Raw genomic sequence first — 16,604 nt, forward strand, 5'->3', positions numbered from 1 at the left:
TTATAGGGCCTTGATCTTTCCGCTGAAAACTTTTGATGTTGACAAGTTAGAAAAAGTGACGTTTATTGAGATTTTTAATAGTTTAAAATAGGCTGGGCTAGAGCTGCACAATTAATCGTTAAAAGATCGCGATCTCGATTCAACCCCCTTGACTAGGGGTGTCAAACTCAATTACTGGAGGGCCGAAGCCCTGCACAGTTTAGTTCCAACCCTGCTCCAACACACTTACCTGTAGGTTTCAAACAAGCCTGAAGCACTCAATTAGTTTGATCAGGTGTGTTTAATTAGGGTTGGAACTAAACTGTGCAGAGCTGCGGCCCTTTTGGAACTGAGTTTGACACCTGTGCTCTAGACGATCTTAATCCAGCATTTCTACGATTCTGCCAATCATATTTTCAAGTTTAGGAGAGAAGAAAAGGCGGCTGCACGAGTCTTTTCATTGTTTCACATACATTGCTCAGTGACATTGACGCCTCCAAATGATCGGTATGAGTCGCATACTGTATTTACAAGGTATAATTCAACTAAAAATTAAATTTTTGTCTTAATATAATTATGTTTTCGCGATAGGGAAATCACACGTGACGTGAGCTGCTGACCGTGAGCTGTTATCACAGAGAGGGCGCGCGCGTGCGTGCGCTCTACTTAATGATAGACGTGCGCGCGTCTACTTTAGTGAACAGAACCTGCATATGTTGCGAGTAACAGGTAAAACAGTTGTAAATAATATTCAGTTTGTGACACGGAGTGATCGTTTGGGAGCCGCGCGCCAAGTATGAACAAGCTCTTAGCAGTCAGAAAGAAACCGAAAGTGTGCACTTCATTTAAATGATCGTATCGCATTTTAGAGCTATGATTAAGACAAACATTTGATATGTTTTTTCTGTCATAGCGAACCCACAGTTGTGCATGAAAATAAATGTTTACAATGTCAGTATAACTACTCTAGCCTATATATTGTTGAATATAATCTGATAATGGCAAATGTCTGATTTTACCAGTGAATAAAATTGTCTAATATGACAGATTTTAAGCATACATCTCAAACATAATAATTCAACATCAGAATTATTATAAGTAGAATAGAATTATTTATAGAAACCAGTAGAGCTACACATAATATTATTATCGATGTTGTGCCATATGATTGTTTTCACCATACCTTTATTTTACATCTACAGAATCGTTAGAAAATCATGATCTTTATTTTGAGCAAAAAAAAAAAAAAAAAAAAAAAAAAAAAAAAAAAAAAAACGCTATTCTCATATTAGCCAGAATTGTGCAGCTCTAGGCTGGGCTGGGTATATTTCCATCTTATAGCATGATAACGATATTTATCAAGATGTATCTACCTGACAACAGGTCAGGTCTACCTGACTTGTCGCCCATCTAAGTTTTAGGAACAATAACGAATAACTTGACTTCTAGTTGAATATTTGGTATCAAAAGTGGCTTACATGAAAGGCAAGGGCCTCTAGATTACTCTTATTTTATCAAAATAAAATATGATCATGCCTTTTTTTTTAATCATTTCATTAGGACAGTAAGGGCTGACAGTACAGAGTATAGAATATAAAGTCATGGTGCAGTGGAAAAATAATGAATATTGTGTTTGACACCCATGAGCTTGGAGAACTGCATCCAGCTCAAATCAATTATTAATAAAGTCATCTTGAATGGCAAAGAAAGCGTTCTTGCAGGACTCCCAGAGTTTATCAAGATACTTTGGGTTCATCTTCATTGCCTCCTCCATCTTACTCCAGACATGCTCAATAATGTTCATGTCTGGTGACTGGGCTGGCCAACCCTGGAGCACCTTGACCTTCTTTGCTTTCAGGAACTTTGATGTGGAGGCTGAAGTATGAGAAGGAGCACTATCCTGCTAAAGAATTTGCCCTCTCCTGTGGTTTGTAATTTAATGGGCAGCACAAATGTCTTGATACCTCAGGCTATTGATGTTGCCATCCACTCTGCAGATCTCACACGCCCCCATACTGAATGTAACCCTAAACCATGATTTTTTCCTTCACCAAACTTGACTGATTTCTGTGAAAATCTTGGGTCCATGCAGGTTCCAGTAGGTCTTCTGCAGTATTTGTGATGATTGTGATTATTATTATGTATATTGTTTTTACAGTGATGTATTTTATCCTATACAGTGCTCACTGTTTAGTCATGTAGTCAGGATGGTGTTGAAAATGACGGTACAAAAACCTGGTTATTCAACAGACTTAGTCCTTATATATTATTTCTTATTCAACATATTGCTTCAAACAACTAAAATATCAATAAAAGTCACTTTGTGAAGCTGCACAGAACAGAGATCAAGTTGTAATAATGCAATTCATAACCATAAATGAACAAAGAAAAATCTGTAAATCACAAAATATGTACAAAATATGGGGGGGGGGTAATTTAAAAACCACCCAGCTATACAAAATCCAGACAGCCTATAACAAGCTGTCTGTATAAACACACACACAGCCACACAGCACCAAGCAAGTAACACACAGACAGCGTCACGCTCTCTCTTATTTACACACACACACATACAGCACCAAGCTCTCTCTCTCTCTCTCTCTCTCTCTCTCTCTGTCATTCACACACATACACACACACATAGACAGCAACAAACAAGCTAAGCATAGCATCACGCTTGCTCATTCACACACACATACGCGTGCTCGCTCAATCGGGAGTCGGGAGCGATATTGTTAGACCGCCCTCTCCTGTTCAAATTACAACAATTACCGACCACTCCCGTTCTTTATTCGGAAATTTATTCCCGCACCGCAAGAAATCTGGTCGGGTTCTGCGGCTCCCGTGGCACAGCCGCAGGAATGCAGACCTCTAATCCAATGTTAAGTCAATGAGACTTTTACAAATTTTCTAGGTCATTTTTTAGGTTGCTGATTCAAGCCTCGGCTGGGTCAGTTGGCATTTCTGTGTAGAGTTTGCATTTTCTCTCTGCATTCGCGTGGGATTCCTCCACAGTCCAAAAACATATGGTACAGGTGAATTGGGTAGGCTAAATGGTCCGTAGTGTACATGTGTGAATGAGTGTGTGTGGATGTTTCCCGGAGATGGGTTGCAGCTGGATGGGCATCCAGTGCGTAAAAAACGTGCTGGATAACTTGGCGGTTCATTCCGCTGTGGCGACCCTGGATTAAAAAAGGGACTAAGCCGAAAAAGAAAGAAAGAAGATCAGTCGGAAAAGATATAGCAGCCCGGGTCATAATAGTTTGGATGTTTGGTGTTAGTTTGGTGGTTGTAGCATGAACGGTCTAGGAGGAGATGCATATAGAAATCAGTCTCAGAAGAAGAAGAATATTAAGTTAATGTAGTTTAACAGTATGTTGGCTTTCAAGCCACCATAATAACCTTTTACGCAACGTAATTTTCCTACAGTGATGTCTTTTAACCTATAGAGCGCTCGCTGTTTAGTCAGTGGTCAGTGATTTTTTTTTTTACCACAGAGGGGCCTTGAAACCATTTCCGCAAACACATGGCATGAAGGCCGTCTATGGTAACAATTAAGCCTTTAAAGATGCAGCCTGGACACCCTGAAAAGACAAATTAAAAAGCCCATCCTTCCTATACGCCGAGCAGCCCACAATGTCTGGATCCCCATGGCAGCTTTCATCCCGATCGCTCATCTAGCAGAAATTGATTAAAGGCCCTCTAGATTACTTCCTTTTCGCAGAGCCATTATTTCCCAATAACAGGAGTCCAGACTGAAGACTGTTTAAGCGTTGTGTCTCGTTCTTATTTGTGTTTTTTGTTAGAGGTAAATGAAGCGGCCTCGCTGGTTTTCCCTCGCTCGTCATCAGGCTCTAATACCGGGGTAACATTAGACGCTTAAACGTCTCCGAGCACCAGACCTGTCACAGCTCTGAGTGAAACCAGTCACCCTCCAGAGCGCTGCACAAAGGGCTCGGGTCACAAAAGGTTCTCTCAGAGAGTCTACTGTTGTATTTAAATGCTTTTGAAGTCGCAAACAACAGAGTTCATGGGGATAATGGTGGTCCCTCATGACTTTGACCTCTCAGGGACGAGATTCCCGCATGACTGTAAGGCTCCTTTTTCTTCCTGCCGCTCCTCTCATCACCTAAGAGTCATGCTATCCCTTCCGGGGGTCATCAGCGGGGTTAGCAGGGTTAAAGGATCAATGTGATTTCTGCTACACACAACAATGGAAGCAGACTTGAAGTTTGGGGATTAAAAACGTGGAAGGGAAACAGACTAACTAGACTATTAGCACTCGAGTGATGACTAGTTGGATGACTAAGAAGAGGATTATGATGGAGAAGGAAGATCTGTTTTTTTTTAAAAAGCCATGTTCGGATATGGAACATGTCATGCTTTCTGCTTAAAGGGAAATTCACCTGTAAGTATTGATTGATTGATTGATTTTCTTTTCTTTATTCATCAGGAATCGCCACAGCGGAATGAACCGCCAACTATTCCAGCATGTGGTACACAGCAGATGCCTTTCCAGCTGCAACCCAACACTGGGAAACACCCATACCAACTTTTTCACACACACACACACACACACACACACACACACACACACACACACACACACACACACACACACACACACACTCTACAGACAATTAGCTTATTCAATTCACCTGTACCGCATGTCTTTGAACTGTGGGGGAAACCGGAGCACTGGGAGGAAACTCACGCCAACACAGGTAGAACATTCAAACTCCCCACAGAAATGCCTAGCCGGGACACAAACCAGCGACCTTCTTTGCGATCATGCGATTGTTTGCATGGGTTTCCTCCAGGTGCTCCAGTTTCCCCCACAGTCCGAAGACATGCACTATAGGTGAACTGGGTAAACAAAATTGGCCGTAGTGAATGAGTGTGTGTAAGTGTGAATGAGTTTGTATGGGAGTTTCCCAGTACTGGGTTGTGGCTGGAAGGGCATCTGCTATGTAAAACATGACTCCTTATCTATAAGGGACTAAAGGCTAATTCATATTTCTTTGTCAAGCGCAAGCGTATGCTCCAGCGCAGCCTTACGAGGTCGCATACTGTAGCCCTCACTGTGGCTGACGCGTGACGCCAATGCTGATGTGCACTTCTCAAAACATGTAGCTCCACACTCTCAGAAATAAAGGCACGCGAGCTGTCACTGGGGTGGTACCTTTTCAAAAGGTACAAATTTGTCCATATTAATACCCCAAGGGTACATATAGGTACCTAAATAGTACAAAAGTGTTCCTCTTAAATTTTTAGGTACTAATATATACTTTCGAGGTACCAATGTGGATCCTCCTAAGTACAAATGTGTACCTTTTAAAAAGGCACCACCCCAGTGACAGCTCGCGTACCTTTATTTCTGAGAGTGTATGTCTTAATGATGCGTAGCACAAGCTCTGCGATTGGTAATCTTAATAGCTGTGACCAGTGTGGGCCGAAGTGAGAGCCGCAAAAACTCGTTGGATCGAGTATTTACAAGTGTCAAGTCTCATGAAGTAGCTACGGATGGAATCTGTGGTTTTGTGTTTACCTTATGATTAAAGCTGTTGCATGTCCGCCGGTTCCCGCCTCTGAATAAGCGAGTTTTAGCTACTTGTACATTAAGGTAGCGTTCCGAAAAAACAAAACACCCGTGAAGAAACACGACACAGAGGAACATAAAAACCTATTAACAGCTAGTATTGTGGAAGAGTTACTGCAGAGCAGCCCACAACTACGCTCAAGGCAGGCAGCGTGGGTCACGCAGAAGTATAAATCAGCTTTAAGCCGAAGGAAAATGAATGAATAAATGAATGAATGAATAAATGGCAAATAATTTTGACTTCAACTGTATATTTTGGACAATATTTAAAAATCTGAGGGTTCATGAAAAAGTACAGTGAAAATCATCTTGTGTAAATGAAGAGCTCAGCAATGAACATTACTAAATTTAAAGGGCACCTAGCTTACCCCTTTTTCAGATTTAATATGAGTTTTTTGCGTCTCCAGAATGTGTCTGTAAAGTTTAGCTTAAAACACCCATCAGATTTTTATTAGAGCTTTTATAAGTTTCTATTTTATGCATTTTTGTATCAGGTAGTGGTTTTGTTGTACTGCGCCTTTAAGGCTAGTCCTCTCTGCCCACCTTTTCTACGTGCCTTTACAGCGTGCCTTAATCTCCTCCATCGGCTGCGTCAGACAACAGACAGACTTAAAGGAAGAACATCTCACGAAGCGTGGCCTAGGTAAAATAGAGCCCCAAGTCATCGATTAAGTCCATTAATAATAGTTGCCTTTACATTTTACAAAAAACATGTAAATACTTGTAAAAAATTATGTGTGGGTTTCCTCCGGGTGCTCCAGTTTCCCCCACAGACCAAAGACATTCGGTATAGGTGAATAGGGCAAACAAAATTGACCTTAGAGTATGTGTATGAATGTGTGAGTGTATGGGTGTTTCCCAGTACTGGGTTGCGACTGGAAGGGCATCTGCTGCATATGCCGAAAGAGTTGGTTCATTCCGCTGTGGAGACCCCTGATAAATAAGGGTGCAAGCCAAAGAGAATTAAATGAATTTACAAAAACACCTATTGGCCTTAAATGCCTAAGACCCAAAAACCGCTGCTTGCAGCTATGCTATTATAATTGTATCTAAAAAACAACCAGCATAATGTTATAACTTTCTCCTTTTTTGGAAATTATGTTCATCTTTTGGCTGAACTAATCCTCAAGAATGGAGCTGAAAGGGCACAGAACGGCTGGCTGACATAAAAGCTGAAGATAAAGAGGAATGAGACACTTTGATTTTTTGAGAGGAACAGTAGAAGAGCGCTTGGCAAACAGGATGTTCCAGCGCTTTAAATACAGCGGTTATCCAAAACACCTGCTTTTATCTGAGCTCGCTATCGGAACGAGAACATATTTTCCATTCTTGTTCACTTGTGTATGGCAACTTCAACCCATTCACGTCCCACTTCGGCAACATGAGACGTCTGAAAAAAAAAAAAAAACGGCCGTGCATGAAACAAAGAGGGGGAAGTCCGCTTTGGGAGAAGAAAAAAAAACACAATACGCTTACAAACGGTTTTCCCAAGAAAGCATTACAGTACATAGAAGCATGCAGGTGGTCCCAGACACGCTACACAAACAGATGCGTTTGATCGGACAGCATCTTCCCTGGTGGCTTTAGTGATTAATCTGATGGTGACTGACTTTTATCTGGAGACACCTCTGTGTTTTCGGAGACATGTAAGAGCAGGTGCTGTTTTGTCTCATGTCGCAGGTTTCTTTTCTCCTCTGTTCAAGAGCACTGTGGAAAACGTAGGGGTCAGTGAAGAGGGTCTAAAAAATACAAACGGAAAGGAACGAGTAAACACTGCAATCACATCATTTATCATACTTATGCACTCGAGCGTTTTCAAATAATCATCGGAAATAGGTCTTGTGTGCAAATCCGAATATTAGGATCATGTGTCTGGAACTATGATTTTTTTTTTTTAATTTGCGTTCACTGTGATTGAACTGAATTACAATCACTGCTATTGAATTATTAAACTAAAGGGATAGTTCACCCAAAAATGAAGACCCAAGAGGAGATATTTAGAAAATTATTAGAAACCTGTAGTCACTCACTTCCATAGCATTATATGGTATGGAAAAAGTAAAAAGTGACTAAATAATCACAGATTTTTTGGGGTGAATATAAAATAATTATAATACTGCACATTGTTCATTTACTTAATTTTAAAGCAACAGGTTTACTCACGTTTTTAAGTTAACTGAACTAATTGCTTTTAAAGCAACATGTTTACTCAATTTTTAAGTAAACTTAACTAACCGCTTTAAAAGCAACATGTTTACTCACGTTTTTTAAGTAAACAATGAATTGCTTTAAATTCAACACATTTTTAAAGTTTAGTGAACTCATCGTTTTAAAAGCAACAGGTTGACTCAGGTTTTTAAAGTAAACTCAACTGATCGCTTTAAAAGCAACATGTTTACTCACGTTTTTTAAGTTAAGTGAACTAATCGCTTTATACGCAAGTGCACTATACTCGCTTTAAAAGCAACAGGTTGATTCAGGTTTTTAAAGTAAACTCAACTAATCACTTTAAAAGCAACAAGTTTACTCACGTTTTTTAGGTTAAATGAACTAATCGCTTTAGACGCAACAGGTTGAGTGAGGTTTTAAGTAAACTCAACTAATCGCTTTAAAAACAAGTTTACTTAATATTTTTAAGTTAACTGAACTAATTGCTATTAAAGCAACAGGTTTACTCAAGTTTTTTTAAAGTAAACTCAACTAATCATTTAAAAATGGCAACAGGTTTACTCACTTTTTAAAGTAAAGTCAACTAATTGCTTTAAAAGCAATGTTTACTCGGGTTTTTTTAAGTAAAGTCAAGTAATCGCTATAAAAGCAACAGGTTCACTCACATTTTTAAAGTAAACTCATCTAATTGCTATAAATTCAACAGGTTGCCTCACTTTTTAAAATGAACTCAACTTATTGCTTTAAATTCAACTGATTTACTCACTTCTTTAAGTAAAGTCAACTAATCGTTTTTTACAGTGTACATTGGTTTCCAGCACAGTGATCTTTCTGAGGGCAGAAGATTTGTCTTGCGTCTCCTGAACGGACCTTTCATCATCACCCGAAGCGTCAAAAAAAGCGAGCACGTTTTTTAACAAGGAACCGCAGCGTACTTTCTGACAGAGGGGGAACAAAGCTGGCTTTTGTGCGCCTGTTCTGGGAGGCCAGTAGCTCTTGTCATGTACATGTGAAATTAATTATGAGGAAATACTAAAACACTTGGGTGGAAATTGCTTTTCACCAGATGTTCGGCATGTGAGGATCAATTTAGTATTCTTAGCAAAGCGAAATGACTCTGTATGTTCGATTCGGGCCCCTTTGATGAAAGCCAATCTGTCACTCAAAGCCTGTTGAAAAAAAAAACAAAAAAAATACTTCATCGAACTTCTATGCTACTGTTTGTTCCACTTTATGGAGCCTGAGGTAATATGATTACTTAACCAGGTTAGGAAAATAAAATGTTTCGTTCTTAGGTAGAATTTGACATAATGACAAGGGGGCCCAGTCTTTCTCAATGATCCATACACAAACTGAGCGAGAGGGCCTTTTCTCCCCTTCTCAACCACGGTAATGGAAAACGGCAAATGAATCATGGCTGAATTACAGACTGTATATGAGATAACTGTGCGATTTGAGAATTAATTACCTGAGTTATTTACTTTTGAACAGGACCTCTGTCTCCTCTCATTGAGTTTCTCTTCAGTCTTCATTCACATGGTTTGGATCTACAGGCAGAATATTGAATTAAGGCATGGGAAGGCTGACTTTGAGCCAGATTTAGAGTTTGGTAGATTAAGGTGCCCTGCAATGCTTCATGTGTTTTCTGTTTGATTAATAGTGTTGTCGTAATGCGGACAAATGAGGCGCAGGTTATCCACTCCATCTTTTAAAATCAAGCATGAGCTTAGAAATCTACATTGTTTCTCTCAGGCAGGACTTTTGAGGCTTAAATGAGAAAAATAACAGAATAATGTCATCTAGAGTTTCAGAACAGAACTGAATACTGTTTCAAACTCAATCTACATCATCTTTTGTATGTAAACTGTCATTATAGACCATTTCAACGTGCTGATGTTATTGGCCCATGAACATTTCCTGCATGTTTTTAAACTATTTCATAACTGTAACAAGGGGTAATTCAATCATAACTTAACATTAAAACAGCAATCATAGCATTATTTATCAATATGTGGCTCTTTTTAGACTCTTGGAAACTATAGAAATTAAAAATGTAAACCAGAAAATATATTGAGACCATTGTTTTTGTTTACAAACTCAAAATGGTCTATATACATTTCTGTTATAGATTTAGGATCAGTAAGATTTTCTTTAAGAATCATTTGAATTTGCAAGGTTGCATTAGAGTTTTTGAAAGTGTCACAGTAAAGACTTTTATTATCCTAAAAAACAAGGTATAAAGGTACAGTCCTCGCTATTAATAAAACATTAACATGAATGACTATGCTTTTTGACTTAATAAACTCCTAATATACTTCTTTATCACCAGAAATCCAGACTTGTACATCGCTGGAAATCATTCACTTTCACTCAGACTACAATCCCATCACCATATGGACTACGAATCCTGTCATGCACCTCACACACACCTGTGGCGTGACCCACGGGGCATGCAACGAGCGTAGCTGTGCATTCATACTTCTGCATGCTGTTTATGTTGCTCTGCAATAACACTTCCGAAACAATTGTTTGCAGCGATTGCTGGTGTTTTGTTTTTTTCTGAATGCTTCCTTAATATAAAAGTGGTTCATTTTGAGGCAGGAACTGGCGGACGTGCAACAACTTTAACCATGAGTAAACACAAAACAAAACTTTTCATCTGGAGCTCCTTCACGGGACTCGACACTTGTAAGCAGTTGCTCCAATAGACTACTTATTACTTATTATTTGCTACTTTAGTTGGTAAGGTATAAGATTAGGGATGTAGAATAAGATCATAGAGAATATGTAGTTTTTAAGTATTGAAAAACAGTTATAAGTCACCACACCATGGGTCTCAATCTCAATTTCTGGAGGGCCGCAGCTCTGCAGTTTACTCCAACCGTAATCAAATACATCTAATGCACTTTATAAAGGTTTTCAAAACTACTGCAGACTATTAGGCAGGTGTGAGTTGGAGCTCTTTGGAACTTAACTATGCAGAGCTGTGACCCTCCAGGAATTGAGTTTGAGACCACTGCACTACACAGCATAAAAATAATCAAACAAACAAACAAAAACCTGAAAATTGACAAAAAAAATAAGTTTCTTTTTTTTTTTCAAATTACATTCAAAACTTTTGTTCAATTACAAACAATATTTGTAAATTAACAGCTTGAATTTTATGTTAGTTGCTATATATATTATTATTAAAGACAAATTAAACAAATTTTAGTTACTGTGGGGAAAATGCTGTATAATTTATACTTTATTTTGTTTCTGTTATCTAAAATTATATTCAAAACACTGTAAAATTACACTTTAGTAATTTTTACGTAAAGTGTTTAGTATTGAGTATTTTGGAATTTATTGAACATTTGGTTGCCGCAGTTTTGTTCCGTGCAGAAACACAGTGTTGAGGAGCCCTTATGATTAATTATCTATGACGAATTAAAGCAATGTTAATAGTGAAACCGGTTAATCATTACATCCCTATACGGATGACGCATGCATCGTTACATAGCGGCTGTAAAACTGTACAAAGACAAAATGATTTTGTAACCAACTCTGACATATTTTGGCACATTAGGAATATTGATTCCTCAACAGTAGTCTCTGCTTGGTCGGTGTCCGTGTCGTACATGTACGGCTGAATGCTGGTCTTCTCATTCATGCTGCTTCTCACAGTCTACCTGTTTGTTGCCATACATAAAGCAGAAGAGCTCTTGGCTCCGCCCCCTTGTTAAGCTGAGTGGGAAGTCGAAACTAATTTTCAAGTTAAGCAACACGCCCCTAAAACAGCGACCTGTGTACACACCCCCTACATGACAGTTTTTAACACATTATAATAAAAAATCTGAATTGTGTTTTGAACTGAACCTAAACTGGTACACTCAGAATATTAAAATTAAATATTAAAATTAAATATTAAAATTAAATCCTAAAAAAAGGCTAAAATATGTGTCCTTTAAGTCAAACCTCAAAAAAGAAAGAATCAGCCAAGACATCAAGATGACAATTGTGGAATTTTACAAGTCTTGTTGTTCTTTTGGGTACAATTTCTAGATGCCAGAAGGTGCCACGATCATCAGTTCAAACTATTATACGCAAGTATGAACAACATGGGAATGTCCAGCCATCATACCGCTCAGGAAGGAGAAGGATTCTGTGTCCCAGAGATGAGTATGCATCTGTGTGTATCAACCCCAGAACAAAAGCAAAAAACACTGTGAAGAAGCTGGCTGAAGCTGGTAAGAGAGTTTCATTATCCACAGTGAAACGAGTCTTGAACCGACATGGGCTGAATAGCCACTCAGCAAGGAAGCCTCTGCTACTCCAAAAGCATCATAAAAAGCCAGATTATAGTTTGCGAAATCACACTGGGAAAAAGACTTTTGGTAGACATGTTTGGCTGTAATGACCAATGTTACATTTGGAGGACAAAAGGAGACCTTTACAAGCCTAGGAACACCATTCCAATTGTGAAGTATGGGGACGACAGCATCATGTTGTGGGGCTGTTTTGCTGCAGGAGGGACTGGTCCACTTTACAGCATAGATGGCATCATGAAGAAAGAACATTATGTAGAAATACTGAAGCAACATCTCAAAAAAACAGCCAGAAAACTAAAGCTTGACCACCAGGGCCGGAGCAAGCTGAACTGCCGCTCTAGGCAGAGGACGATCACGCCGCCCTCAACCCCAAAAACGAAAACGAAAACGAAAGTGACCGGTTATGAAAATGAAGTAAGGTGTCGCGGACCTCTTTTCCGGCGCACTTTGCGTGGATATAACTGCGGACGTGCGGGTGCTGAGGGAGGGAGGGAGGTGTCGCGGACACTGCGCTCTTTATTCTGCCGCCCTATGCGCAGATATAACTGAGGACGCGCGGGTGTCGTGGACCTCAATTCTGCCGCCCTATGCGCAGATATAACTGAGGACATGCGGGTGTTGATGAAGGTGTCGCTGATGCCGCCCTCTCTATTCTGTCATCTATGCGCGAATATATCTGAGGACGCGGGTGGTGAGGGAGGTGTCGCGGACATAACTGAGGACGTGGGTAGTAAGGGAGGTGTCGCAGACGCTGCCCACTCTATACTGCCACCTTAGGCGGCCGCCTAGGTCACCTCTATGGATGCACCGGCCCTGTTGACCACAAATGTGTCTTCCAAATAGACCATGACCCAAAGCATACTGCCAGATTAGTTCAAATGTGCTTCAAGGACAACAGAGTGAATGTTTTGGAGTGGCCATCCCAAAGCCCTGATCTCAATCCTATAGAAAATTTGGGCAGAGTTTAAAAGGCATGTGCAAGCAAGACATTTGACACCAGGGGTCCGTTCTTCGTACCTCGCTTAAATGATCTAAGATTATTTGGCAGATCCCGGATCTTTTAATCTTGATAACTGATCTTTCGCTAATTTGGTTGTTCAAACGAGTTCGCGAATCAGATTAGAATGTCTGGATAAACTGATCTGAGATCGCTGCGTGTGTTGTGAAGGACAGATCTATCGATCCTCGAAATCATGATCAGCAATGCAACGATTGGCTGACGGCACAGCAGCGTAATGACATCATCTGATTAATATTCAATTATCCATGTGAGCAAAATTACATCAAATTAGCAGTAAACGGCTTGTTAAATATGATACGCAATAACCTTCCACATTTGTTGTGAGCTGCAGGCTTTCCACTTTCATGTGTCAAAGAGTATTCATCATGTATTTCAATTCATATCAATGTATTTAGTTCCACATTTAGAAAATATTTTCTATATTATAGTAGCCGTTTTTTAATCGGTGTAAAGAATAACTGGTTGTTAACAAAAGTGTTTTCATATTGGTAAAGGCTTCTGCAACTTTTGTGAAGCATCAAATCACTGTCATATTAACTGTCAAAACATGTTTATGACTGCTGAAATGTATTATTGCTTTAAAAAAAGTCACATATTGTGCATTTCTATTATACACAATTTGTACTAAAGCGATCTAAAAAGTTCATATCAATAAGTTTTCTCTTTGCACCACCAGGTGGCAGTCTTTGTACTTTCATTTCGAGGGTGAAGATTGCATAAGCTTTATTAATATGTATAACTTAATTTATTTTATTAACGACTATAACTTTATATATATATATATATATATATATATATATAGTTAAAGAATATGTACCATTTTCCCAAGTGTATATAACTTTTACTGTAAGAAAATATCAGAATTCGGAACATACTTTCTGTATTATCTTTGCTTGAATTAAGCCGATCTAATCCTGTTTATATGAATTGAACCTGCTCCCGATCAGGTTTGACCTAGCAGAACTGTTGCTATGACAACAACTCTCGGATCAGCTTTGAAGAACGAAACGATCCTGGATCATGTCAAATCGTCAATATCCAAATCCAGCTAACTGAGTAATCCACGTACGAAGAACGGACCCCAGTTCTGTCAGGAGCAATGGGCCAAAATTCCAGCAAACTATTGTGAGAAGCTTGTGGAAGGATACCCAAAATGTTTGACCAAAGTTATACAGCTTAAATGTAAAGCTAAAAAACACTAAGGAAATGTATGTAAACTTTTAAACTGTCTACAAATTACTAAAACATTCTCTAAAAAATGTCTCATTATTCTGGCATTTAGCAAATGTAAATCATTTTAGTAATCCTAACGGAGCTACAATAGTAAACATTTAGTATGATTTAGTGTAACCTCTGGTTTTAACTGTAGACATTTATTCCAGCCAAACTGTGAGATTTTTACCAAACACTGTAAAAAAATCCATACATTTACGGTTTAACGTAAAACAGCGGCCGTTAAATTACAGAAATTTACTGTAAAATAACATATCACAACAGGTTGAATTACAGAAATTTACCAGAAATCTTTATTTCAGGACATTTCTGTAATTTTATGTACATTATTTTAGGTTAAATGTCCATAATTTACCAGTCATTTACATTTTTTCCAGGCACCCCAGCTGCCGGAAATAAACCGTAAAATTATGAATTTTTTGATTTCTGATAAACATCACCATTTAAAAAAGAATTAATCATTTTGGTCTTTAAATATAACATATCAAAACAATAAAATCTTGAGAGAGAGAGAACCTTCAAAATGAAAACCTTCAGAACCTTACCAACTCTAAACTCTTCAACACTAGCCTATCTCCAAGCAATAAAACCTTCCTCTGCTTCAGCTTTTATGGAATATTATGAGTTACTTACTGTCTACATGTCTACAAGGCATGCTGACGATCACCACAGACAAGAACAGCAGGCAAGAGGGCAGCGCCATGAATGAATAAACATTTCAAGCATGTTTCAACGTCAGTGTTTTTAAAGGATAACCGTAACACGTGTTTGTTTGAGAGCAGTGTAACAGAATCAGTTCTCAACCTTGCCTGTTCAAAGTTATAAACAATCTTTCAGGCCATGTCATGATCCGCTAAAAACAATAAACCTGGTTCCTTACACTCAATATCCGGTAAAGGGAATGTAGAAGAATCAGAGAACATTACACGATTACACAAGTTGTACAGCAAAAAAAAAAAAAAAAAAAAAAGAAACCAAAACTAACATACTAGGATAGTACTTAATGTATTTTAATGCATGTTGTCACATATTGTATACTAGCATACAATGATTAAATGCTATCGGAATGGACGCTTTCTCACTGCTGTGCTTTTTTTTTTATTATTAAGAGCAGAGAGTACATATTTTCATAATCAACTAAATGCCTGAATGCTTGGCTGCATTTAGTATAACACTACTCATACAACTTCTGCATTTTCTGTATGCATAAATATCCAAAATTACCTATTTAATTCGCCTTAATGTGAATTATTTACATTTACATTTAGTCATTTAGCAGACACTTTTATCCAAAGCGACTTACAAATGAGGACAAGGAAGCAATTTACACAACTAAGAGCAACAATGAATAAGTACTAAAGGCAAGTTTCAGGTCTGTAAAGTCTAAGAAGGGAAGTATTAGTAGTTTTTTTTTTTTTTTTTTTTTTTGTACAGTTAGTGTGATATTCAAAGAGGCAATTGCAGATTAGGAAGTGAAGTGGAGACTAAATAGTTGAGTTTTTAGTCGTTTCTTGAAAGTAGCAAGTGACTCTGCTGTTCTGATGCAGTTAGGGAGTTCATTACACCAACTGGGCAGATTGAGCGTGAGCGTTCGCGAAAGTGATTTCTTCCCTCTTTGGGATGGAACCACGAGGCGACGTTCATTCACAGAACGCAAATTTCTGGAGGGCACATAGATCTGCAGAAGCGAGAGCAGATAAGAAGGAGCAAGGCCAGAAGTCACTTTGTAGGCAAACATCAGAGCTTTGAATTTGATGCGAGCAGCAACTGGCAGCCAGTGCAAACGGACTAGCAGCGGAGTGACATGTGCTCCATAAAAGCTATTCAACAATGGAGTGACATGTGCTCCATAAAAGTGCTCCATAAAAGCTATTCAACAAAGAACACTATATACTAAATAGAAATACTAATATTCTACCGCGAGTGCATCCAGACTGATTTGCTGTTTACTGTATACTTCTTTTTTACCTCTCCAGAGTGAATATATAGCTTAAATCCTGATCACTGTAACAGACTCACTGCAAGCTAGCGAAAATGCCTGATTGCAGTTGTTGCTGCTAAGGGTGGTCCAACCAGTTATTAAGTTTAAGGGGTGAACACTTTTTCACACAGGGCTATGCAGTTTTGTATGTATTGATTTCTATCCAGTTTTAGTTTTGTATAGTTTTGTATTTAGTTTTTAAAATAAAAGCCTTCATTCGAAATGCAACCCTGCATGATGTGCTTACTTCTGTTATCTTTGACTAATAAATTTGTTTAATGATCTAAAACATTAAAATGTTTCCAAAAACAT

At 38.6% G+C, this 16,604-nt stretch overlaps 1 protein-coding gene across 8 annotated transcripts in view; it reads right to left on the bottom strand.

The window, feature by feature from the left end:
* fermt1 (FERM domain containing kindlin 1) overlaps window positions 1–16,604 on the bottom strand; it is a 208,575-nt gene that overhangs the window by 69,804 nt on the left and 122,167 nt on the right. For 3 of the 8 annotated variants that reach the window (XM_073933690.1, XM_073933686.1, XM_073933694.1), the window contains one exon: window positions 9,216–9,294. The exons of the other annotated variants lie outside the window; for them this stretch is intronic. The gene's annotated coding sequence lies outside the window, so the exon portion shown is untranslated. The remainder of the gene's footprint in view (window positions 1–9,215; window positions 9,295–16,604) is intronic. 8 annotated transcript variants of the gene reach the window in all.

Source organism: Danio rerio, chromosome 20 (assembly GCF_049306965.1).
Source record: "Danio rerio strain Tuebingen ecotype United States chromosome 20, GRCz12tu, whole genome shotgun sequence".
NCBI classification, from domain to species: Eukaryota; Metazoa; Chordata; class Actinopteri; order Cypriniformes; family Danionidae; genus Danio; species Danio rerio.